The sequence below is a fragment of the Dendrobates tinctorius genome, unplaced genomic scaffold (assembly GCF_039654945.1).
Source record: "Dendrobates tinctorius isolate UK_male_01 unplaced genomic scaffold, ASM3965494v1 ptg000086l, whole genome shotgun sequence".
NCBI classification, from domain to species: domain Eukaryota; kingdom Metazoa; phylum Chordata; class Amphibia; order Anura; family Dendrobatidae; genus Dendrobates; species Dendrobates tinctorius.
The window spans coordinates 69,150,083-69,176,401 of NW_027361754.1; the positions used below are offsets into that span (position 1 = coordinate 69,150,083).

A 26,319-nucleotide genomic window follows, 5' to 3' on the forward strand; every position below is an offset into this window, starting at 1 on the left:
GGCCCCATCATCACCGACCTCAGGGGACGTCACCTCGCTATAGGCGGCCGCAGAGCCCCGTCCCGGTTACTGAGGGGACACTGAGCAGAATTTGTTAACGTTTATGTTTTTTGAAACTGCGTCATGACCTGGCTGGGGAACGAGCGCCTCTAAACGGACGCCTGGGAGATTGACCTCCCGAACAGTCTCTTCAGGGCCTGCTGTGCCCCCACTGTTCCCATTTCTTCAGGGCCTGTTGTGCCCCACCGTGCCAGCTTCTTCAGGGCCCGTTGTGCCCCACCGACCCCATTTCTTCAGGGCCCGTTGTGCCCCACCGTCCAGTTTCTTCAGGGCCTGTTGCGCCCCATCGTTCCGGTTTCTTCAGGGCCTGTTGTGCCCCATCGTTCCGGTTTCTACAGGGCCCGTTGCGCCCCACCGTCCAGTTTCTTCAGGGCCTGCTGCGCCCCATCGTTCTGGTCTCTTCGGGGCTGGACAAGCACAAGTCCTTCCGGGAAGTCGTGGATTACAAGGCAGCCACATCTGCAACCCCTGAGTGGTCGTGAACTCGAGCGACGCCCGGAAGGCTAAGTGTATTATAGAAAAAAATAAGGACCCTTTTTGTCTTTAATGTTGTTTTACGAGTCCCTGCGAGGACAAATAAGTGTTTCCCCTTTGTCTGATTGAAGCAGTTTAGCCCTTGCGGCTTTAAAACTTATAAAAATTTATTTCACCCCACATTCAGTCTCGTGTCTCGTCACTGCATCCTGTGAGCCTGCTCGAACCCTACACTATGACGGGCCTTTTACACCTTTCCTTTGTACTAAACAGAGCTGTAGTATGGCCAAAAGTAAAAGACCTAAAAAGGTCCACGACAACAACTCAGACAGAGAGTCATAAGATCAGTCTCCAACAGAAACACCGATGAACGCACAAAATGGCCGACGCTCATCTTATTTACACAAATTAATAGGACGGTACCGCTTACAGTCCTGACAGGAGAGACCCAACCGCATAACAAACACATTGACTCCGATTTGAGATCCCCACAAGCCAAGATACAGGACACGGGCATCATCTAGAAAACATCACCTCAGGTTTTATATCTGGGATATTCTAAAATAAATTTCCAGCTTTCAGATTTACAGAACAGGTTCAAAATGAAAGCCAATATGTGACCGGTTGTATGGACAACCACTTTTCACATACAGCGGCCATGATGGTTTTGTGGCCATGGACATTAGAAGCCATTAACAATCTGATGTGAATGACCTCAGATGGATGTTCCATATAATCTATTAGTGAGGGAAACAAGAATCAAACTCTTATTTTTTAGCATCCTTTGGTGACGATTTCCCTAGGAAAAAAGTAGTTCTTTAGTAGATGTCGGACTTGTAGGGATGGACCCTGGCACGAATTTAAATACCGAACGTAGACTTGGCACTGCCTTCCATTAATGTCTATGGAAACAGATTATGGCGTATATGGCGCCCTAAGTGCCTATGGTGGACACGGCACCCTAAGGTAATAGCAGGTACGCAGGAATAGTAGGTAATAGCAGGTACGCAGGATGCAGTGACGAGACGCGAGTCTGAGTTGTACATTGGGGAGAAACTTTTATAAATTTAAGCCGCTAGGGCTATACTAAGCAACAAAAACAAAAGTAACATATTGTCCTCGCAGGGACTCAGAACAAACAAACACTTTTAACAAGAACACGACTAACCTGGCAAAGGCCGGTTACTATAGGGCCACAATATGGCCAACTACGGGTCCTTATTTTCTATAGTGTCACTTATCCGTCCTGACGTCCCTCGGCGTCTCTGATGAAGATGCTTTGGCGTTGCAGCCGCTGGGCCCAGCTGCTGAAGATCTGTCGTAGTCTTCAGGCGCCCCAGCGCCCAGGAGGAGTTGGGGCACAACAGGCCCTGAGGGAGTCCTTTGATGAGGTAACCCCCTGTAGAAACAGCAGGGTTCCGCTAGTTAGCGAGTTCAATCAGACTCCAGTCCCCAAGCAGGGTTGTGTTGCAGTTACCAGGAGTGGCGGTTGGCAGGCCACGTGCACGGCCAGGGCCTGGGCAAAGAGTTCATCCATAGGCAAGGAGTAAGCCCCAACTGCAGCAGGGTGATGTCAGCTGCGGACGATGAACAGGCCGCAGCCACGGGCTGAAGCGGGGCGGCAGCGGGCAGGCCACAGCAGCGGGCTGGAGTGAAGCAGCAGCGGCCGCGAGAGGAGGCGGACAGGCCGCAACAGGCTGGAGCACAGCGGCAATGGCTGCGGACGACCGCGGGCAGGTCGTGACCCCGGATTGGAGTGAAGCGGCAGTCTTGTCGGTAAGTTCGACGCTTCCTCTCCGCAGGCTACTGTAAATCTCCCCTCTGCTGCTGGTCTCCTCTCTGGTCACCGTCTGTCACTCTGGCCCTCTCAAACTCCCACAGTCTCTTGCTTCGTGTCTGCCATTCTGCCAACTGACTCCCCTGCACGCTCCCTGTCCCTTTTATACTCGCCCCTCCCCTTGAAGTCCTGTCACTCCCAGCAGTCCACTCTCCTCCTCCGTTCCCCGGGTACAGTTCCCTTAGGAACCTAGATCGCAGTCCTTTTGGTTCCCGCCCAGACACTCTGTGGGGGCCCTCATCCCTACACTCCCCCATCCTGTATGCTCGCCAGTCCTCAGTATACTTGGGTTGGTCTGCGGAGAGGTCAGTTTTTGTTGCTATATGAACTGGTCCTGTTTGTATCGTTCGGGGGGTTTGCCGGCTGTTGACCGCTCGGAGCGTCTTAGATCGACTAGGGTGGAGTCTTCTGGGGTGGTGGGCTAGCTGATTTGGGCAGGTTAATTGTGTCAGTTGGGTTGTCATTGAGTGGAGAGCCCCTGGATATTGTGGGGAAGTCTTCGTCGTCCGGGTCCCAGAACACTGGCAAGGTTTCAGAGACCTGAGGAGTAGGGTCTGGTTGCACCGGGTCGGTGGAAGTACATGGGCGTAACATATTACGGTGCACAATGCGAGTGGGCAGCGTTCCGTCTTTCTCGGGTCGTATTTCGTACACAGGCCCTTCAGGGTTTATACGGCACAGGACTCAATAGGGACTCTCTTCCCAGCATGGCTCTAATTTGTTTTGGGGGTGTTGGTCTATTACGAGTACTCGGTCTCCGATTTAGAGGTTGGGAGGTGGGGATAGATTCTTTCCTGGGTGTTCTAAGTCTCGGAATTTGGTATGTACAATTCGATGGAGAGTCTGCAGCCGGTGATTTCACACCCATGATGATACCCCAGTCCAGGGATGGGGTTCCTCTGGGTCCAACTCTACCTCCATGATCCCTTTGCCTTTTCGTCCGAATAGCAGGGAGTAGGGGGTATAGCTGGTAACTTGGTGCACCCGGTCGTTATAAACCCATATTAGTTCAGGGGCCTTCTTGCCACTCTCCAGAGTACGCAACATTTGGATTAAAGTCCGATTAAATAGTTCGCAGGCCCCGTTTCCCTGCGGGTGGTATGGCATGGTCCGGGATTTGTCAATACCGTAGAGATGGTGTAGTTCCTCCATAATTTTTCCCAAAAAACATGCTCCTTGGTCGGAATGTATACGATGAGGGCAGCCGTATACTTGTATTAAGTTTCTACAAATTGCGGAGGCGGCCGACTCCGCGGTCTGGTCTTGAGTGGGAGTGACCACAGCGAAGTTAGTGAAATGGTCTACCATGACGAGGCAGTGTTCGTACCCCTGGAATGCGAGACCAATAGTCAGGTAATCCACCGTCAGAAGCTCAAGGGGCGCTGAGGTCACTATTGTTTGTACTGAGGCTCGCTGTGCGGGCAGTTTGGCTAATTCGCATAGGCGGCAGGCCCGGCAAGTCTCGTCTACAACAGCATGCAAGCGTGGATGGTAAATTATCTGTTGCAACCATTGAAAGGTCTTTTGAGCTCCGAAATGAGCCCCCTGCCAAATTGTCATAGATGTTGTCCTTGATGTCATTTTATGATACAATAGTCCCTTTCTGATAACCAACCTCTCCCACTGTCATAACATCAGCGACATGTCCTGAGTCAAAGTCTGTCTTTGGGAGTCAGTGGGCAGTTTGCCAGCGGCTACCCATTTCCGTAGAAGCCCAATTTCTTAGTCTTCTTGCTGCTGTTGGATCCATTTATCACGGGATTGCTCCAGCATTTTTTTTTTTTTTATAAGAATTTACATAAGACCTATCCCTCTGTGCTAATATATAAGCATCACAAATATTATATATCACAAATAATTGCTAGGTGTTAATCAAAGTGCTAAGTGCAGAGGCTCCTAACGCAATGGGATTGCAACTGACTAAATTCTTGTGACAGAAAATAACATGATACAAGTGCTAATAATAAAGAATAAATATGCAAAGTGCCAAATGTGAAAGTAATACAGTTGTGGCCAAAAGTATTGACACCCCTGCAATTCTGTCAGATAAAACTCAGTTTCTTCCTGAAAATGATTGCAATCACAAATTCTTTGGTATTATTATCTTCATTTAACTTGTCTTAAATGAAAAAACACAAAAGAGAAAGAAACAAAAAGCAAAACATTGATCATTTCACACAAAACTCCAAAAATGGGCCAGACAAAAGTATTGGCATCCTCAGCCTAATACTTGGTTGCACAACTTTTAGCCAAAATAATTGCGACCAACTGCTTCCGATAACCATCAATGAGTTTCTTACAATGCTGTGCTGGAATTTTAGACCATTCTTCTTTGGCAAACTGCTCCAGGTCCCTGATATTTGAAGGGTGCCTTCTCCAAACTGCCATTTTTAGATCTCTCCACAGGTGTTCTATGGGATTCAGGTCTGGACTCATTGCTGGCCACCTTAGAAGTCTCCAGTGCTTTCTCTCAAACCATTTTCTAGTGCTTTTTGAAGTGTGTTTTGGGTCATTGTCCTGCTGGAAGATCCATGACCTTTGAGGGAGACCCAGCTTTCTCACACTGGGCCCTACATTATGCTGCAAAATTTGTTGGTAGTCTTCAGATTTCATAATGCCAAGCACACGGTCAAGCAGTCCAGTGCCAGAGGCAGCAAAGCAACCCCAAAACATCAGGGAACCTCCGCCATGTTTGACTGTAGGGACCGTGTTTTTTTCTTTGAATGCCTCTTTTTTTCTCCTGTAAACTCTATGTTGATGCCTTTGCCCAAAAAGCTCTACTTTTGTATCATCTGACCAGAGAACATTCTTCCAAAACGTTTTAGGCTTTTTCAGGTAAGTTTTGGCACACTCCAGCTTGGCTTTTTTATGTCTCGGGGTAAGAAGTGGGGTCTTCCTGGGTCTCCTACAATACAGTCCCTTTTCATTCAGACGCCGATGGATAGTACAGGTTGACACTGTTGTACCCTCGGACTGCAGGGCAGCTTGAACTTGTTTGGATGTTAATCGAGGTTCTTTATCCAACATCCGCACCATCTGGCGTTGAAATCTCTTGTCAATTTTTCTTTTCTGTCCACATCTAGGGAGGTTAGCCACAGTGCCATGGGCTTTAAACTTCTTGATGACACTGCGCACGGTAGACACAGGAACATTCAGGTCTTTGGAGATGGACTTGTAGCCTTGAGATTGCTCATGCTTCCTCACAATTTGGTTTCTCAAGTCCTCAGACAGTTCTTTGGTCTTCTTTCTTTTCTCCATGCTCAATGTGGTACACACAAGGACACAGGACAGAGGTTGAGTCAACTTTATTCCATGTCAACTGGCTGCAAGTGTGATTTAGTTATTGCCAACACCTGTTAGGTGCCACAGGTAAGTTACAGGTGCTGTTAATTACACAAATTAGAGAAGCATCACATGATTTTTCAAACAGTGCCAATACTTTTGTCCACCCTCTTTTTTATGTTTGGTGTGGAATTATATCCAATTTGGCTTTAGGACAATTCTTTTTGTGCTTTTTCATTTAAGACAAATTAAATGAAGATAATAATACCAAAGAATTTGTGTTTGCAATCATTTTCAGGAAGAAACTGAGTATTATCTGACAGAATTGCAGGGGTGTCAATACTTTTGGCCACAACTGTATGTCCAAAAAAAAAAAAAAATGGAACTTACAGAAGGTAAGGTGGACTGTCTTCCAAAACATAATATTTACGTACTGTCAAGAACGGTCGCTTCTCGGGAACGAATGTGTGGCTTTACCAGTGGTGATTAGCGAACGTGCTGGGGTAAGGTATTATCTGAGCATGCTCGGGTGCTAACCGAGTGTCTTCGGCGTGCTTGAATAATATGTTCGGGTCCCCGCTGCATGTCTCGCTGCTGTCAAACAGCTGCAACATAAGTAGGGATTGCCTAACTATCAGGAATCCCTGAATATGTTGTGGCTGTCTAACAGCCATGAGACATGCAGGTGCAGGGACTCAAACACATTATTCGAGCATGCTGAAGACACTGTTAGCACCCGAGCATGCTCAGAAAACATCTTATCCCAGCACATTCGCTCATCACTGTTTACCGCAAAAGACATCCATCTAGGGACCCGGATGAAAACCATGTTAAAGGGTCATTTCCATCTTAGGTACTTATGGAGCATCCACTGAGGAGGTGGCCTCTCTAGCTAAATAAATGGAGACTGAGGCTTCCAGGATTTTGTGCAGGGGTTAGCAGACCCCCCTTGTTCTGCTGATGAGGGTCCTATTGAATGGGAGGCATGAATGAAAGAGTTGGAAAAGAAAGAGGTGTCCAGACTATCAACACCACAAAACTATTTCCTATGGTCATTACATAAAAGCAGAGTGACTTTTGAAATGTTAAATGGGAAATGTATCTTGTTGTATTTCACTTGTTGGTTTGTTCAATTTTTCATAAAAAGAAAATTTTGGGAACTTGCAGAGAACGACATTATCTTAAAAGCTGTTGTATTATTTTTCCACATTTTACATATTTTTACAAGCAGGAATATCCATAAACCAATTACTGTTTTGATGATTAAAATTTGGATATCACCCAAGAATCACACCTTGCTCCCTACTATATTTACCCATTGAAAAAGCAACTCCCTGTAGCAGATGTCACGTAACACAAGAGAGGCCGTCTGGCTCCATCACACTCTGCCTCCCGCAAGTCACAGGAGGATATTATACACTATGGAGACCTCTCAGTCAAGAACACAGAGAAAAATCAAAGCAAACTCTTTGAAAATCCATTAAAAGCCTGATCACGTGCAGCCAAGACAGGGTTAAATACTGCACTGACGAGAGTTTGTAAATCTAAATGTGGTTTTTATTTACTAACATCACAAGAAATCTAAGAAGAGATCACAATTTTTGCAGATTATTTTTATTTTCTTTTTCCCTTTTGTAAGTTTAGCTAGTTACAGAGATTCCAGGCTTACCAAACTTGATCATCTTTTACATCTCCAACAGACAAAAAAAAAAATAATAATTCGCATACTGGAATACGCTTTATTCGCACTGCCTCACATTTCACAAGACAGTAAAATAAATGCTACAGTGGCTGCTCTGACTAAAGACAACCAAGCAAATGCTAAAGCAAAGTCTGAGGAATGTCTGACCAGATTTCCACAGATGAAGGACTCATTCACAAGTCACTTTTTCGCAGATAGCACTTGTACCTATGATAGTCTATGAAGCTGGAAGAAAAAAAATTTTCCTTGCAAAACCTCAGAGACACGTGTAATATTGATCCGAGTGTCAGGTCCAGGGCCACCATCAGGGCATTACTGCCCTTACTTCTGTATGGGGCCTGATGACCAGTGGCACACAGGGCCCCACCTCTTGTGCTTCTGCTGATCGGGCCCCATCATGCACTAAATGTGCTGTGTGCTGCGGGCCTGCGGAGCACACATCGGCACCGGGGCCCGGGAGCTTTCTAGGGGCTGTCCACGACCGTCTTACCTTGACGGCTGCGCAGCTCTGACTCCCTCCACCCTCCCTGGACTTCTGGTCAGGTGTCAACGAGTACGCGCCGACAGGTACGAGGACCAGAAGCAGAGCTGCGCCTGCTGGAGATCGCTTGTAAGGTAAGTATTACAACATTTTTTTTCTTTATAAAATGAATTACAGTTAAGTCCATATATATTTGGACAGAGATAATATTTTTCTAATTTTGGTTCTAGACATTACCATACTTTTCTCTTTCCATCATTCTGGTAGAGGTTGATCTTGGTTTCATCTGTCCAAAGAATGTTCTTCCAGAACTGTGCTGGCTTTTTTAGATGTTTTTTTTAGCAAAGTCCAGTCTAGCCTTTTGATTCTTGATGCTTATGAGTGGCTTGCACCGTGCAGTGAACCCTCTGTATTTACTTTCATGCAGTCTTCTCTTTATGGTAGATTTGGATATTGATACGCCTACCTCCTGGAGAGTGTTGTTCACTTGGTAGGCTGTTGTGAAGGGGTTTCTCTTCACCATGGAGACTATTCTGCGATCATCCACCACTGTTGTCTTCCGTGGGCGCCCAGATCTTTTTGTATTGATGAGTTCACCAGTGCTTTCTTTCTTTCTCAGGATGTACCCAACTGTAGATTTTGCCACTCCTAATGTTGTAGCAATTTCTCGGATGGGTTTTTTCTGTTTTAGCAGCTTAAGGATGGCTTGTTTCACCTGCATGGAGAGCTCCTTTGACCGCATGTTTCTTTCACAGCAAAACCTTCCAAATGCAAGCACCACACCTCAAATCAACTCCAGGCCTTTTATCTGCTTAATTGAGAATGACATAACAAAGGGATTGCCCCCACCTGTCCATGAAATAGCTTTGGAGTCAATTGTCCAATTACTTTTGGTCCCTTTAAAAACAGGGTGGCACATGTTAAGGAGCTGAAACTCCTAAACCCTTCATCCAATTTTAATGTAGATACCCTCAAATGAAAGCTGAAAGTCTGAACTTCAACTGCATCTGAATTGTTTTGTTTACAATTCATTGTGGTAATGTCTAGAACCAAAATTAGAAAAATGTTGTCTCTTTCCAAATATATATGGACCTAACTGTAAATGGGTGAGGAGGGGGTGAGGAGGCGATGAGGGGGTCTGCACATGAAGGAAGGGGACTGCACATGATGAAGTGGGGGGGAAAGGGGACTGCAAATGATGAAGTGATGGACAAGGGACAGCAATTGAATTGAAGGTGGAGGATGGGGAGAGCAAATAATGATGAATTTTGAGGGTGGTGGGAGTAAAGGCCCCGTCTCACTAAGCAATCTCGGTAGCGAGATCGCTGCTGAGTCACAACTTTTGTGACGTAACAGCGATCTCACCAGCGAGATCGCTGTGTGTGACAGCGATCAGCCCCCCTGCCGGTATCGCTGGAAGAAACCTCTGGACATTTCTTTGGTCGCTGGTCTCCCGCTGGCCAGCACGCATCGCTGTGTGTGACAGCGGGAGACCAGCGATCAGGTGTAAAAAAATAAAAAATATAGTTATTCTCACCTTCCGACGTCCCGTTCAGCCATCCCGCCTCTCTCCACGCTCCGGTCCCAGTGATCCTTTGCATGAATGACCGCGAGACTTTGTTATCCCGCGAGACCGTGACATCTCGCGGTCATTCGTGCAAAGGATTACTGGGACCGGAGCGTGGAGAGAGGCAGGATGGCTGAACGCGACGTCGGATGGTGAGAATAACTATATTTTTTATTTTGATACTATTTTCTACAGCGATAGCCAGCGATGCCGGGCGCTCGGCATCGCTGTGCTGATCGCTGGTGAAGCTGTCTGTGTGACAGCTCACCAGTGATCACATAGCGACTTACCAGCGATCCTGACACCTTGATATCGGTGTCGGGATCGCTGGTAAGTCGCTTAGTGTGACGGGGCCTTAAATGATGTATTGAATGTGAGGGGAGAGCAGCTGATAATGAATAGAGGATGGGGGTGGGAGAGAGAGAAGACATGACAATGAATTGGGGAGGAAGGGGCATGTAAATATAATGAATTGGGGGAGTGGGAGGCACATAGTTGGGAGCGTTGAGGATGCAGTGACTGGTAATAAATTGGGAGAAAGAGTACAGGGGCTAATTAATGTATATATTTATTAGGTGGGCAAAATGGCTATTTATATCCACAGTGGTGGATAATTTATATTTGGAATGGTGGATTGCATTGTAGGGAATGTGACCTGACGGACGGACGGACATGTCAGAATAGAGAAGGGAAGGTTTGCACAGTTTAGACAGGTGTCAGTTGATACAGTGGGGAAACAGCTGAGAAAGTGTAGTGGACGTGCAGTATCTTGGGTTGACCATTAGAGGGCAGGAAGGAGTGTGAGCAAAGGACTTGACATCAGCTTAGGAAACTGTTGGTCATGGGGGGTGGAGTTACAGGGAACTGGGAAAGATATAAATTTGAAGGAGGGTTCCAGAAAGTTCCAGTCCCCAGGGGGAGCTCCAGTGACAGGAGGACTACGACAGTTTGTGCACTGTGAGGAGAACATCAGGGGGGTGGTCCTGACAGGAAGAGCCGCAGTATAGACGAGGCACGGGGTGAAGGACACCGTATTTGGAACGACGAAGCTGACCAGTAAAGTGCTGATGGTGTACGGGCCTAAGGCGGCCACAGTGACTGAGCTGACAGGATCGTCACAGAGTGAAAAAGGGGTGGTACGTATAAATACGTCCCTGGTGTAAAGAACGGTGTGTGAAGCGGCCCTGGACATGGAGGGCCGTGGGAAAGATATTGCGGTGTGCTGTGAGGGCCATCAGTCGGACGGTGGAAAATAAACTTGGACCTGTTCCACCCGAAACCTGCCTCATCTTGTGTCTGTACATCACAGCGCGGTATACAGAGGAACCACCCCCCAGCTCGGCCCACCGACCTTACAGCATAATAATATATTAATGGTGCACGTCTGAATTCAGATGTGTAGTGTAGAAGAAAGGGAAAAAGTGGCGAATGTGCCCTGGAAGCGGGGCTCTAGGTAACTATGTCATTTTATGCAAAGATGAGTCCTGACTGGAAGAAGTGATGGCGGTCTGCGCTGCATGAAAAAGAAAAGCAAAGATGATGGACTTCAGCTAGAGACATCACTGGTGAGTCAGGGTGTTACCTGAACACTGACACTATACACTCTATTACCTGTTCACTATATACAGAGCTTCTGTATATAATGTCACTGGTGATCACTGTATGTGTTACTATTTGGTCACTATGTGATGGTAATATGTGATCTGGTCATGGTATGGAGGTATTTGATATTATTCGGTCACTATGTAGTGGTAATATATGGTCTGGTCATGGTGTGATAGTTTTTGACCCTTGTTTGTGGTATTAACCCTTTCCTACATTGGACGTACTATTCCATCCATGTGACCTGGGACCTAAGTCCCAAAGATGGAATAGAACATCCAACGTGATTAGCGGCGCTCACAGGGTGAGCGCCGCTGATCATGGCCGGGTGTCAGCTGATTATCACAGCTAACACCAGACACTATGTGTGAGGGGTGGTCACGGACCGCTCCGGCACATTAACCCCCGGGACACTGCGATCAAACATGATCGCAGTGTACCAGGGGCACAGGGAAGAATCGCGCAGGGAGGTGGCTCCCTGCGTGCTTCCCTAAGACCCCTGGAGCAGCGCGATGTGCTCGCGCTGCTCCGATGGTCTCCTCCCTACAGACCCCCAGATCCAATATGGCCACGGGAGCCTTCGGGGTCCTGCAGGGAGGCAGCTTCCTCAGTGCCTGTCAGATCGCTGATCTGACACAGCGCTGTGCAAAGTGTCAGATCAGCGACACTAGACAGTGATGTCCCCACCTGGGACAAAGTAAAAATAATTAAAAAAAAAATATATATATATATATATATATATATATATATATATATATTCCCAATAAAAAAAATTTTTGTAAATAAAAAAAAACAAACAAAAAAAAAAAAAACAAGTACACATATTTAGTAACGACCCGCCCTATAAAACTGTCCCACTAGTTAACCCTTTTAGTGAACCCCTAAAAAAAAGCACTTTATCATCATACCGCTGAACATAGAGTGCAATAGCGCGCGATCAAAAAGACGGATATGAATAAACATGGTACCGCTGAAAACTAGAGTTGAGCGACTTTAAACAAAATTTGAGTCGGATGAAACTGGTCCGACTATGGCAAAAATAGTCGGAAGTTTCATCCAAAACCCGACCTCAATGCAAGTCAGTGGGGAATAAAAGTCAGCATTGAGTGGATGAATGTTTCGAGTTTCACGAAACCCGATCCAACCAAAGTCGCTCAACTCTACTGAAAACGATGCAAAAATTATTTTTTATATAAAATTGTTTTTATTGTATAAAAGCGGCTAAAGATAAAAAAAAAAAAAAAAAAAGAAATATGATATAAATGAGGTATCGCTGTAATCGTACTGACCCGAAAAATTAAACCCCTTTATTTTACCACACGCAGAACGGTGTAAACTCCCCCCTCCCAAAAAAAGAAATTCATGAAATGCTGTTTTTTCTTGTTCATTCTGCGTCCCAAAAATCGGAATAAAAAGTGATCAAAAAATGTGATGTGCCCAAATATGGTACCAATAAAAACATCAACTCGTCCCGCAAAAAATAAGACCTCACATGACTTTGGGTCAAAATCTGGAAAAATTATAGCTCTCCAAATGTGGTGATGCAAAAACTATTTTTACAATAAAAAGCGTCTTTTAGTGTGTGACAGCTGCCAAACATAAAAACCCGCTATAAATAGTAAATCAAACCCCTGTTTACCACCCCCTTAGTTAGGGAAAAATAATAAAATTAAAAAAAATGGAATTATTTCCATTTTCCCCATTAAGGTTGGGTTAGGGCTAGGGTTAGGGCTGGAGTTAGAATTGGGGGGGTTCCACTGTTTGGGCACATAAGGTGCTCTCCAAACGCAACATGGCATCTGATCCCAATTCCGCGTTGAAAAAGTTAAACGGCGCTCCTTCCCTTCCAAGCTCTGCCATGCGCCCAAACAGTGGTTTACCCCCACATATGGGGTATCAGCCTACTTAGGACAAATTGCACAACAACTTTTGGGCTCCAATTTCTCCTGTTACCCTTGGTAAAATAAAAAAAAATTGGGGCAAAAATATTTTTGTGGAAAAAAATATTTTTTTTTATTTGTATGGCTCTACGCTATAATCTTCTGTGAAGCACTTGGGGGTTCAAAGTGCTCAACACACATCTAGATTGGGGGGGGGGTCTAGTTTCCAAAAAGGGGGTCACTTGTGGGGGGTTTCCACTGTTTAGGCACATCAGGGGCACCCGATCTCAATTCCAACCAATTTTGCGTTTAAAGAGTCGAACGACGCTCGTTCCCTTCCGAGCTCTTCCATGTGCCGAAACAGTGCCCCCACATATCAGGTATCAGCGTACTCAGAAAAAAATTGCACAATAACTTTTGCAGTCCAATTTCTCCTGTAACCCTTGGCAAAATAAAAAAAAAATTGGACCTGAATCAATTTTTTTTGTGAAAAAAAGTTAAATGTTCTTTTTTTAAATTCCTGTGAAGCACCTGAAGGGTTAATAAGCTTCTTGAATGTGGTTTTGAGCACCTTGAGGGGTGCAGTTTTTAGAATGGTGTCACTTTTGGGTATTTTTTATCATATAGACCCCTCAAAGTGACATCAAATGTGATGTGGTCCCTAAAAATAAAATGGTGTTGTAAAAAATGAGAAATCGCTGGTCAAATTTAACCTTTATAGCTTCGTAACAAAAAAAAAAAAAATTTTGGTTTCAAAATAGTGCTGATGTAAAGTAAACATGTGGGAAATGTTACTTACCGTAATAAGTTTTTTTGTGTGCCATATCTCTGATTTAAGGGCATAAAAATTTAAAGTTGTTTCAAAATTTTCGCCAAATTTCCATTTTTTCCACAAATAAACACAAGTTATAGGAATGAAACTTTACCACTAACATGAACTACAATATGTCACAAGAAAACAATGTCAGAATCACCGGGATCCATGGAAGCGTTTCAGAGTTATGACCTCATAAAGGGACAGTGGTCAGAAATGTAAAAATTGGCCCGGGCATTAACGTGCAAGCCACCCTTGGGAGTAAAGAGGTTAATGGTCATTCTAAAAAATATATGTGATTCGCTCCCTTAAAGAAAAATAAAAATATACCTAAAAGGAGTATTGGATATTTTAAGAAATGCTTAATAGGATAGAGTAGTGTAGGGCACGGCCAAAAGAGTATCTTGTCGTGGCGGCAGCTTAAAAAATCTTTTGGCTAAAACAAAAGCTGCTGGCTATATGTGTAATCTGGTGTCTGCTGGGAACTGATAATATCAGATTGGTGAGGACGTGGTGCAGAAGATGAGTTTTTCCAAAAGTGGGCAGTGGGACTGTGGAAGGTTCCAGGAGTGGAGGCGGAGCTGGGGTGGAGCCTGGGCGGAGTCTCAAGGAGGCCCGAAAATTTTGCCAGTATGAGACCCCGAAATTCCTAGTGGCAGCCCTGGTCAGGTCAAAATTGGCGATCTAAGGGTCCATGAAAAAAAAAAAAAAATGGACAGCATTCAAATGCCATTTGAGAGTTGGCCAATTTCCATTGATTTCTAGATAAAAGGTAGAAAAACCATTACTCTAACGGCACCCTACATAAAATCAGTGGTGAAATCAGGACCATTTTTCATATGTTTTGGGGGTTTTTTTTTCACGTTTTTTCATAGGTTTTGGGTCTTTTTTAACGTACATGTCTGAATGAGCCATAATTGCTCATTCAAATATCAGTGAATTTTCTCAAATGCAAAAAAGCGTGAATTTCTACAGTGGTTTTTTTATTTACCAGAGTTGTCAGCGCTTCATCAGTTTTTCTTGGATGAAAAAAAAAAAAAAAAAAATTATATATCATAGAGGTTTCTCTAACTTCTCCTATTAAACAGTCTGTGAAAAACAAAAACAGACAGCACACGGATGGCATTCAAGTGCTGTCCAATTTTTTCACAGATCCATAGACTTGGCAAGTTTGAGCCGACACTCGGATCAATAACAAATAGCACTCGTATGAGAAAAACGGACATCTGAATGAGCTCTGAAACTAATAGATTTAGCCTTGTAAATTCAGCTATTGTCTATAAATGTAATTGTGTAAATCCAAAACCTGAGAAAATATGTAGGAGCTCGACATAGGAACCAAACAGGAGTCCGACATAGTGACCAAAGAGGAGCTCGACATAGTGACCAAACAGGAGTCCAACATAGTGACCAAACAGGAGTCCAACATAGCGACCAAACAACAGGATCTTAAAAGTTTGTAAACAATGCAGACAGCGGGGGTTTTCCTATGACAGCTGAGGTTTCATATTTTTTTTGTGCACTATTGCCGCCCGCGCCTAAGACAGCGCCAATGCAAAATTTTAAATAAAGAAAAAGAAGATACACCCAGATACAGTAGCGAGGACGGGACAAAGCTGAAAAGTAATATTGTCATGTTCCCATATCTGGCTATGCTGAAAATCATAACCCCTGCTGTGGCATGTATAAAGAGGGCATCTGCACCACATACATCAAAGGCCACGTATGCTTGTTTGTAACAAGAACAAAACAAATACACAGTCACTAATATTCTGTCTACTTTTGACAATTCGTACGGAGTAGAAATGTCAATTAAAAAAAAAAAAAAGTCTCATCGAAAAGTTCAGGGATCCCATGCAATCACCTGTAATCTGTTGGGAAACCTTTCAGTTTTCCCTGCAGCAACACCACATGGTAAATTAAAGCGTAACGATCACTTTTTATGCATACAAATCAATAGTATACAAGAAAATAAGAAACTATGTAACAATCTTAGATAAATCTGCTTCTCTCTTCTCCTGAACTGATCATTCATTCTCAATTCATGGGTAAAATCTGTCTTTAATGAATAAAGACACTCCCATTACTGAGATAAGATGACAGTTGATGTTCATAAGACTCTAGGTAGGGAGGAGCTGGAGGCAGACACAGACATTCTGGGGAGGAGCTAGCGGCAGACACAGCCATTCTGGGGAGGAGCTAGCAGCAGACACAGCCATTCTGGGGAGGAGCTAGCAGCAGACACAGCCATTCTGGGGAGGAGCTAGAGGCAGACACCGACAATCTAGGGAGGAGCTAGGGACAGACATTCTAGTGAGGAGCTAGAGGCAGACACAGGCATTCTAGGGAGGAGCTAGAGGCAGACACAGGCATTCTAGGGAGGAGCTAGGGACAGACATTCTAGTGAGGAGCTAGAGGCAGACACAGGCATTCTAGGGAGGAGCTAGAGGCAGACACAGGCATTCTAGGGAGGAGCTAGGGACAGACATTCTAGTGAGGAGCTAGAGGCAGACAGACAATCTAGGGAGCTAGAGGCAGACATAGGCATTCTGGGAAGGAGCTAAAGGCAGACAGACAATCTGCTACAAGTTCAACTGACACAATAGTTACACTTTAATTATGCTCTCCATAGAATTTTATGAGCACTAATGTCATTTCATATTTCAGTAATGTGAACATGTTTTCAGCAAATACAGATTCTACCTAGAAAGAGAGAGTGAAAGATCAATCCACGAGGAGAAAGAAACAAATTTCTCTTATAAGATATTTTATAAAATTGCTTATTTTAAGTGTACTATTTGGGTGTGGGGACACAAGGGTTACTCATTAAGCATTACAGTATTACAGAAAAATCAGTGGATTGTTGATGTAATGCAGGACAGAAATCAATAGAGAAATATCAAGAGCACTGGGCTTTTGAGACCTTATTTAGTTTTTTACACCAGTGTCCAGCAGATGTGCAGTAAAGGTAAAATTAGTAAAGGGTCTGACTGCTAGAATGGGAAAGCTATGGTGAAAAATTCCTACCATTCTAATAACCCTAAGGGATGTACCGAAAATAGCCAAAAACATTTAGGGTATGCGCACACGTTGCAGATTACCCTGCGGATTTTTCCGCATGGATTTTCCTAAATCCGCAGGTAAAATGACCTGCGTTTTACCTGCGGATTTATTGTGGATTTTCTGCAGATTTCACCTGCGTTTTTACACCTGTGGATTCCTATAATGGAGCAGGTGGAAAATGCTGCAGAATCCATACAAAATTGACATGCTGCGGAAATGAACCCGCAACAAATCTGCGCGGAATTTTCCGCAGCATGTGCACAGCGTTATTCATTTTAATGGTACTGTACAACGCAGGAGAAACAGGGCCAAATCTGCTGCGGATCCACAGCTGAAACCGCAACGTGTGCACAGACCCTAATGAGACTAAAAACTCACTGGAGTAAGATGCGCTTGAATCTGGGTGCATCCTGCAGCTGCCATGTGTCACAGCAAGTCAGGGATTAGACTACATTTCTTCATCACTTTTGTGGCATAAACAAAGATGAATTGTTGACAGCTACCCTTTCCCACAAAGCTCCACCAGCTTTCCAAAAGAGGGAAAGTGATTCCTGCCGGGACTGTCGTACCAATGGCTTAAGTTTTTTTTTTTTTTTTTTTTTTTTTAAACCGTCTTACACCAAAATTCTGGCAAAAAAAACTGTTTTATCAATTGGGGTCTTAGCTTTAAAAAAGCAATAAATGTTCACTGATGAAGTCCAGCCTATGCTAGGACAATCTGATATGACCTTGGTGTAAGGACTCGCTCACACCACTGTATTTACTGTCCGAGTGCCAGCTGACAAAACATCGTATCACGCTCGGACCAGTGTTTCCAAGTCCGATTACCTTTCCTGGGACCCAGCCGGTATAATATATAAAAAAAACAAAAAATTACAAAAGGGTGCAAAAGCCTTCTAGGTATGTACCAAACCTGGACAATAAATCCAGGAAAAATTGAAGGCAGCACAGCAAAAATAAGAAAAAAAATGCACATTTTTTCTTATTTTTGCTGTGCTGCCTTCAAGTGTGTGTGTGTGTGTGATATATATTACACATACGGTATTATATATATATATATATATATACACACACACACATACAGCTCTGGCAAAAATTAAGAGCCCACTGCACAGTTTTATAAAAGTCAGCTTCTCTACATGTCTGACAGCCATTCTATTACCAGTTGAATTCCAACCAGAGTACACCTCATTCTACTTAATGTGCTTCTGGTTTGGTTCAGGTGATCACCTAATCTTATTTAATGAAGTATAAAAAAACCTGCTGTGGTGTTCACAATCCTCTTGCAATAGGACAAGCTGGATGGCAAAACAAGTGCTAGTAATATCCCAAAAGTAATAGGAATGGAAAAAATAATTGAGTGAGGAAAAGAAGGGCTCAATTCCGGCTTTACTAGCAGAGGGATACAGTGAGTGTCACGTTGCCTCCATCCTTAAAATTTCTAAGACTTCATTCCATTACAACAAGGTCAAGCAGCAGACATTGGGGACAACAATGCTACAGACCGGCAGAGGACGAAAGCGACTCTCCACTGACCGAAATGACCGTCATCTTATCCGAATGTCACTCAGCAACCGCAGGATGACATCAAGTGACCTACAAGAGGAATGTCAAATGGCAGCTGGGGTGAAGGGAATGGCAAGAAAAGTTTGCAAAAGGCTCCTACATGCAGGGCTTAAGTCATATAAAGCTAAAAAAAAAAAAAAAAAAAAAAAAAAAAAAGACTTTTAACAATGAGAAGCAAAAGGAGAGCCAGGCTGAAGTTTGCCAAAGACGATAAGGTTTGGACCATAGAGGACTGGAGTAAGGTAATCTTCTCTGATGCGTCTAATTTTCAGCGTTGCCCAACACCTGGTCGTCTAATGATTAGACCGAGACCTGGAGAGGTGTAAAAGCCAGTGTCTTGCACCCGCTGTGAAATTTGGTGGAGGATCGCTGATGATCTGGGGATGCTTCAGCAAGGCTGGAATTGGACAGGTTAATCTTTGCGAAGGACGTATGAGTCAAGTCGCATACAAGGTTATCCTGGAAAAACAGTTGATTCCTTCTGCTCAGTCAATGTTCCCCAACTCTGAGGACTGGTTTTTCCAGCAGGACAATGCGCCATGCCACACAGCTAAGTCAATCAATGTGTGGATGAAGGACCACCACATCAAAACCCTGTCATGGCCAGCCCAAACTCCAGACCTGAACCCCATTGAAAACCTCTGGAATGTAATCAAGAGGAAGATGGATAGTCACAAGCCATCAAAGAAGAACTGCTTACATTGTTGTACGAGGAGTGGCATAAGGTCACTCAAAAGCAGTGTGAAAGACTGGTGGAAAGCATGCCAAGACGCATGAAAGCTGTGATTAAAAATCATGGTTATTCCACAAAATATTGATTTCTGAACTCTTCCTGAGTTAAAACATTAGTATTGTTGTTTCTAAATGATTATGAACCTGTTTTCTTAGCATTATTTGAGGTCTGCAAGCACTGCATTTTTTTTTTTTTTTTGTTATTTTGGCTATTTCTCATCTTCTGAAAATAAAAACAAATTTAGTGCTTGGAAATTCAGTAGTTTATAGAATAAAAGAACAATTTAAATTTTACTCAAAAATATACCTGTAAGGAGGAAAATCAGACGAACTGAAAATTTTACAGTCGTGTCTTAATTTTTGCCAGAGGTGTGTGTGTGTGTGTGTGTGTGTGTGTGTGTGTGTGTGTGTGTGTGTATATGGAAAATTTGTGGGTAATAGTTATGCATTACCAAGCTGGAATTGAGAGCTCCGGCCATTGTTGGTTGCAGAGAAGGTTTTTATAGGGACCATATTTTGGGTCTGGTATTTAGGAGCAACCAAAAGAGTCGGGGTGGGAAAGGTCGCTCCCATACCTCCAGTCCCAGCTTTGCAGGCCCTACAAAAGGCAGCTGTAGTGGCTCAGGTGAGTCTAATGTGGGGGAACTGGAGAGTAAGGAATCAATGTGAGCAAACTGAGCCTAAGGCAGAACCTGAATTGCTGTCTGGGTGAGACCTTGTTGTCGCTTTGCCTCCGTCCAAAAAGGAGTGTGATATTCGTTACTTTGTTTGTGCCAGAAAAAAGGCTGTTTTTTCATTGAAACAAGTGTGAAAGTTTTGACAAGAATCCGATGCCGCTGTGACTCTACTGCCTATCAGAGCGTGAACTCCTACAATAATATGCTATATATGAAAAGCTAACATATACACAAAAAACAGCATCTAACGACATTTTGGTCTTCTAGGTTATTCTTGCAAAAAAAAAAAAATGGAAGAGAGAGATCCCTTCAAAGGGGGTCGTGCCCTCCCTAAATGCATTCTCCATATAAATCAAATGGCTGGCCCTTTGTCTTACAAAGCAGCCAGCAGTGGTAACTACAGACCTGGGAACGACTTGGTTAATAACAGACTGTCTGTACAGTTCACCACATTCCTTCCTGCGAGATACCTGCTGCATCTGCTAACCCCAAACTGTCGGCGAAGGCAAACAATAGGACTTGGGCTACAAATTCTACATGGCAGCTGAAAAAAAAACAAAAAAAAAACAACTTAAAAAATTTCACTATTTTTTTTTTTTAAAAAAGGCACTTTTTCGAGAAAAAAAAAAACAGTTTTAATATACATTTGTTTTTAATTTTACAAAGAGGATTTTTGACAAATTGTATTAAAAGGGCCAACAGATGACAAAACCTATTTAGGGACACAATTCATTAGAACTATCGCAACACCCTCCTGCGATATGTATCGTCGAATCTGTATTCTGGGGGGGGGGCAGAATGCAGAGGGATATGACATGGGGCCTTTGTCAAGTGGAATTATTAAAATTCGGCTGTGCCACATTGTCTGGCCCAGACATTCAAGGACCTCCTGCCGCTGCAAAGCTTCAGGACGAGAGGCGAGACTTAGAAGACGAATTCCCAATTTACACCCGTGCTACCTTCAAAAAGGAGACATTTCACACATTCTGCGCTGAGCATGAGACACCCTGGAAATCGTCGCCTTTCTTTAGAAAGCAGACCCCCTAATTACAGCTTCTGCCTATAGAATATCGCACCTTACACAATTTTCTCCATGGGATTATTTATTTACACAAATTCGGAAATTATGGCGCCCGTCGTTCAATAGATTATTCGTCTCCCCTTTTCTTACATCCTCTAACACAATGGCAATTTTGGATCCATTTGCTGTTATTTATTGACGTGTTTTTTTTTAGAATTATTGTTTTAAACTGAAACAAAAGGACCTGATTTCTCAAAAAATTTATTTTGATATATATAGCAATCAAAAGTAGGATTTATTTAAAAAAAAAAAAATATTGAAGTGTTAAAACACTGTCCAAAGCTAAAAATGATAAAAAAGGAAGGAGGTGTGTCTGATACAAAGCTTCCAGGGGGCTGAAAATGCCCATCGGTACAGTCACGTAGTGTACACATGAAATAGTTACTTTATAAACAAAATCAAATAAATATTAAATGTTTAATTCCTTTTTTTTAAAAAAAATTCATAATATTGGAATAAAAATTGCACTTTGGAAAGGGGTCTTTTTTTTTTCTCTAGGAAGGGGGGGGGGGGGGGAGGATAAAAAAAAAAAAAAATAAAAAAAAAAGATCTTTCTGTAAAATGTGGAACAAAAAGAAAAGCCTTAAGCCGGAACAAAGCCACAGCTCGCACATGTCATCACCTATAGATTTCCTGCCGCTGTATACAAGGCTGTAACTCCAATAAAAGTCCTGTATCCAGCATCCAGGGGGAGAAGTGGAAGGGCAGCAATAGTCATTGCACAGACCAGAATCCTGGTGATGGTGGTCAGGATTGTTTGACAACTTCCTGAGGTTTCTGTGCCCCCTCCTGTGCTTTGTGCCCTGCTACCCCCCTTCCCCTCCCCCTTTGCTGTGCAGTCTCATTACCTTGAGCAGTGATCAAGGCCACCTACCTGTCCAGGTTCGGTCCCAGGCAGCTTGCAGCAGCCTCCCATTGATCAGTGCTGCTGCCCCTAGCCTCCTCCTCAGCACACACACAGGCCTGCAGACTGAATAGTGCTCCCAGCATGCTCAGCTTCAGCACCAGCTGGGGCTCATCTTAAAGGGGCTATGTCTATTTACTGTGTTAAAAGGGAAACCAAGTCTGTGTTTAGGAAATGTGGAAGATTTGCAACATTTCCAACTAGGAAATCAAGTTTGCATGGGAAACTGGGTTATTAGGGCCTATCTGGTGCTGGCAGTGCTCAGTGCAAGGACACATGGTAGATGTCCTGTGATGTCCTGTGATGAAAGGTGGCATATATCATGTTAATACTGTAATGTTTAAGCCTTCACCCAGCTTTCCTAGACTTCTGAATGGCAATCTGCATAGTGATCCAACAATATAGGGCTTGCTTGCAATCATTCCTCACTGCTGTTATAGATTAAAACCTTTCACCCAGCTTTCCCAGTCTCCTTAATGGAAATTTACTGAGCTATCCAACACTAAAGGTCTAGGTATAAAATTATTCACTAGTGCTAATATATTCTAAAATATTTAGAGTTCAGAGTCCTCAGTGGTTGATACCTTTTAATGGCTAACTGAAAATATATATATATTTCCTGTATTATATTCTAAATCATTCACACAACTTTCCCAGAGTCCTGAATGGCAATCTGCCTAGTTAGCCAACAATATAGGTCTAGTTACACAATTATTTTTCACTAATATTGTATTTGGAAAGATTCACCCAGCTTTCCCAGAGCCCGTAATGGTGAACTATCTATCCAATAATATAGATCTGGGTACATAATTGTTGATCACTGTTATTATATTTTTAAATGTTCACCCAGCTTTCCCAGTCTCCTTAATGGAAATTTACTGAGCTATCCAACACTAAAGGTCTAGGTATAAAATTATTCACTACTGCTAATATATTCTAAAATATTTAGAGTTCAGAGTCCTCAGTGGTTGATACCTTTTAATGGCTAACTGAAAATATATATATATATTTCCTGTATTATATTCTAAATCATTCACACAACTTTCCCAGAGTCCTGAATGGCAATCTGCCTAGTTAGCCAACAATATAGGTCTAGTTACACAATTATTTTTCACTAATATTGTATTTGGAAAGATTCACCCAGCGTTCCCAGAGCCCATAATGGTGAACTATCTATTTATCCAATAATATAGATCTGGGTACGTAATTGTTGATCACTGTTATTATATTTTAAAATGTTCACCCAGCTTTTCCAGACTCCTGAATGGCAATTTAGAGAGATATCCAATAATATAGGTCTAGTTTGTAATTATTCATTACTGCTATTATATTTTAAAAGCTTCACCCAACTTTCCCAGACTACTGAGATATCCAATAATAAAGATCTAGGTACACAATTATTCATCAAAGCTATTATATTTTAAAACATTCATCCAACTTTTTCAGATTCCTGAATGGCAATCTGCTTAGTTATCCATCAATAACCATTATTTATCACTGATCCTATATTTTAAGAGCTTCACCCAGCTTTCCCAGAGTTCTGAATGGTAATCTATGGATTTATCCAACAACAAAGGCCTGGGTACACAATCATTCATCACTACTATTGCATTTTAAAAGCTTCACCCTGCTTTCCCATACTCCTGAAAAGCAATCTGCATAGTTATCCAACAATATAGGTCTTGGCTAGTGGTGCAACTTGAAGCTTATGCACCCCAATGCAAAATCTCCAATGGGACCCCCCAATTATTCCAAGTCCGCAATGGTCTTTTTATATTGGACTTTTTGGGCTCGTAGGCTCCAGGGCCCGGGTGCGATTGCAACCCCTGCACTTATTAATGTTACAACCCGGGTCTTGGTTGCAAACGTTCATCAATGCTATTACATTTTAAAACCTTCACCCAACTTTTCCAGGCTCCTGAATGGCAATCTGCCTACATATCCATCACAAAGGTCTAGTTACACCATTATTTATCACTGCTATAATATTTTAAGGGCTTCACCCAGCTTTCCTAGACTCCTGAATGGCAATTTACTGATATATCCAACAATAAAGGACTTGTTACACAATTATTCATCAATGCTATTATATTTTAAAACCTTCACTCAACTTTCCCAGACTCCTGAATGGCAATCTGTCTAGTTATCCAACAATATAGGTCTAGTTACACAATTAGTTATCACTAATATTATATTCTGAAAGGTTCACCCAGCTTTCCCAGAGCCCTAAATGGTAAACTATCAATTTTTCCAACAATATAGGACTGGGTACTTAATCATCACTGTTATTATATTTTAAAACCTTCAACCACGTTCTACAAGCTCCTGAATGGCGATCTGCCTAGTTAACCAAAAATATAGGTCTAGTTACACAATTATTCATTACTGCTTTCATGTTTTAAAAACTTCACCCAGCTTTCCCAGACTCCTTAACGGAAATTTCCTTAGTTATCCAACAGTAAAGGTCTAAGTATGGAATCATTAATAACTACAAAGCTAAGCTGATTTGTCTAGAGAAAAAAAGCTGGGTGGTGCTACCCTGAAGTGGTGTGGTGATGGTGACGGTATAATATGGAATCACCCAGCTTTCCCAGTAGAAACAATTGGACACAATTTTGAGTGTCATCAATTAAAGAGCTTCTACTTTATCAGTAATTTTTAAGCGAGACATGCAGCCGAGGGGACTCGAACATATTTTTTGAGCACGCCGATGACACTTGGTTAGCACCCGAGCATGCTCAGATAACACTTTATCCTAGCACATTCGCTCATCACTAGTCGGCGACGCTTTGTAGGAAGCTGGATCTAACTACAAGATACAGCAGATACAAATAAGTGTGTTCGGATGTAAGAAAATCTAATGGCTGTAGTCTACCAACAGAGTCACCATTAGGCCGGGATCACACATGCGAGGAATATGGCAAAGTCGCACATGTTAAGACCCGGCACTGCCACCGGCACTCGGGAGCGGAGTGTGCGGCCGCATAGCAATACATGGAGCCACATGCTCCGATCCGAGTGCCAATGGCAGTGCCGGGAATTAACATGCGCGACTCGTCCGTAATCCTGACATGTGTGATGCTGGACCATGTCTTCAAGTGCATACGCTGAACCTGCGCTCTGTTCACTCCCAATGTGGCTACTGAATGCTGGGTTCGACTTTTTCCCATTGAGGATGAATGAAGCAGAGGTAGGGCATCCAACTTGCCCCTCCATCTTGTAACTTGGATGAAAGTTCCCCATCAGATATAAAGGTTCCCTGTTCTGCAAATTGGTGCGGGCAGAAGGGTATCTAGGTTTTTCGGCCCCCTTGGCAAGAATTTAGTTTTGTGCCCCCCTTCCTCCAGCACATATGCAATTTGCTCACTTAGGCCGGGGTCACACTTGCGAGAAACTCGCAAGAGTCTCGCGTCTCAATACCCAGCACTGCCGCCGGTACTCGTGACCAGAGTGTGCGGCTGCATGTATTTCTATGCAGCTGAGTGCTCCAGTCCGAGTGCCGGCGGCAGTGCCGGGTATTGAGACGCCTTAGTCACATGCCAAAGAGCTGCTCTCCCTAGTTCTCTCGATGTTCAGTGAAAAACTAAGAGAAGCAAGAAGAAATGCTCATTGTCACATGACACGTATGAAAAACGCATACGAGTGAAGTGTGCATGTGATGACTGCTGGCACCAGCAAGCAGAGCTAAATCCTGACAGTGAGCATATTACACGCTGGTAGGTTTGCTACAGGGCTTCAAGTTATAATTAAAGGGCTTGTCCAGGTTTGAGATGAAAGTCAGGCTCCTGAATTCTCACAAAAAATGCACTGCACACTGATAGGATTCTCCCTTGCCGGTGGCAAAAGTGGACAGTCATGTATAAGTCAAGTACGTGATTTACATACTTCTGGCCACATTCCGACTAGACGTGCCTGACCTCGCTCCGTTCATTTTCATTGAGTGAGGCCACACATGTCTAGTCAGCATGTGACCACATGTATGTAAATCGCAGGCACGAGAGCATCCTGACAGCATGAGGTGCACACTGTGAGAATTCAGAAGTCTGCCGTCACATAGAATGTCTGCAGCCTCAGCACAAACCTGGACAACCCCTTTAATGCTCCTAACATAAATTAAAATTTTAAAGTAAGTGTCACAAAAAAAATTTACATCCAGGTACCTTATAGATGACGTTGTGTCTGGAGTCGTTCTCTTTCTTTTCTCCATCCATCCTCCACCCCATGATGAGTTTTTTCATCCACAGCCGTCTCTGCAGACTTCCATCTTCTCCGGTCTTCTGCAGCAAATCTCCACACGATGCCCTTAAGATAACAAAGTTATTATAATGCTCCCGAATAAAAATATCTGCCCTGTGCTAAGCCCCTGAATAAATAAGTGCCCCTCACTATATTTCCTGCATAAAATATGACCCCCACACCGTCCCTCTTATGGTACCAGCCCCTACTGGGCCCATTCTCTATATTATGCCCTTTCATCACATTCCCCCTTCTTCATATAATGTCCCCTCCTGGCTGTCACCCCCTGCTACCCCCCTCCCCCCTTTCACACACACACACACACACACACACACACACACACACACACACACACACACAC

At 43.4% G+C, this 26,319-nt stretch overlaps 1 protein-coding gene across 5 annotated transcripts in view; it reads right to left on the reverse strand.

Moving 5' to 3' along the window:
* The window catches only part of PRDM2 (PR/SET domain 2), a 126,400-nt gene extending 104,575 nt beyond the window's left edge, over positions 1–21,825 (reverse strand). For 2 of the 5 annotated variants that reach the window (XM_073585554.1, XM_073585558.1), the window contains exon 1: positions 21,693–21,820. The gene's annotated coding sequence lies outside the window, so the exon portion shown is untranslated. Of the gene's footprint in view, positions 1–20,142; positions 20,282–21,440; positions 21,560–21,692 lie in introns of those variants that run through there. The other 3 variants (XM_073585555.1, XM_073585556.1, XM_073585557.1) reach the window with 3 other exon arrangements.
* Between the last annotated feature and the right edge of the window lie 4,494 nt (positions 21,826–26,319).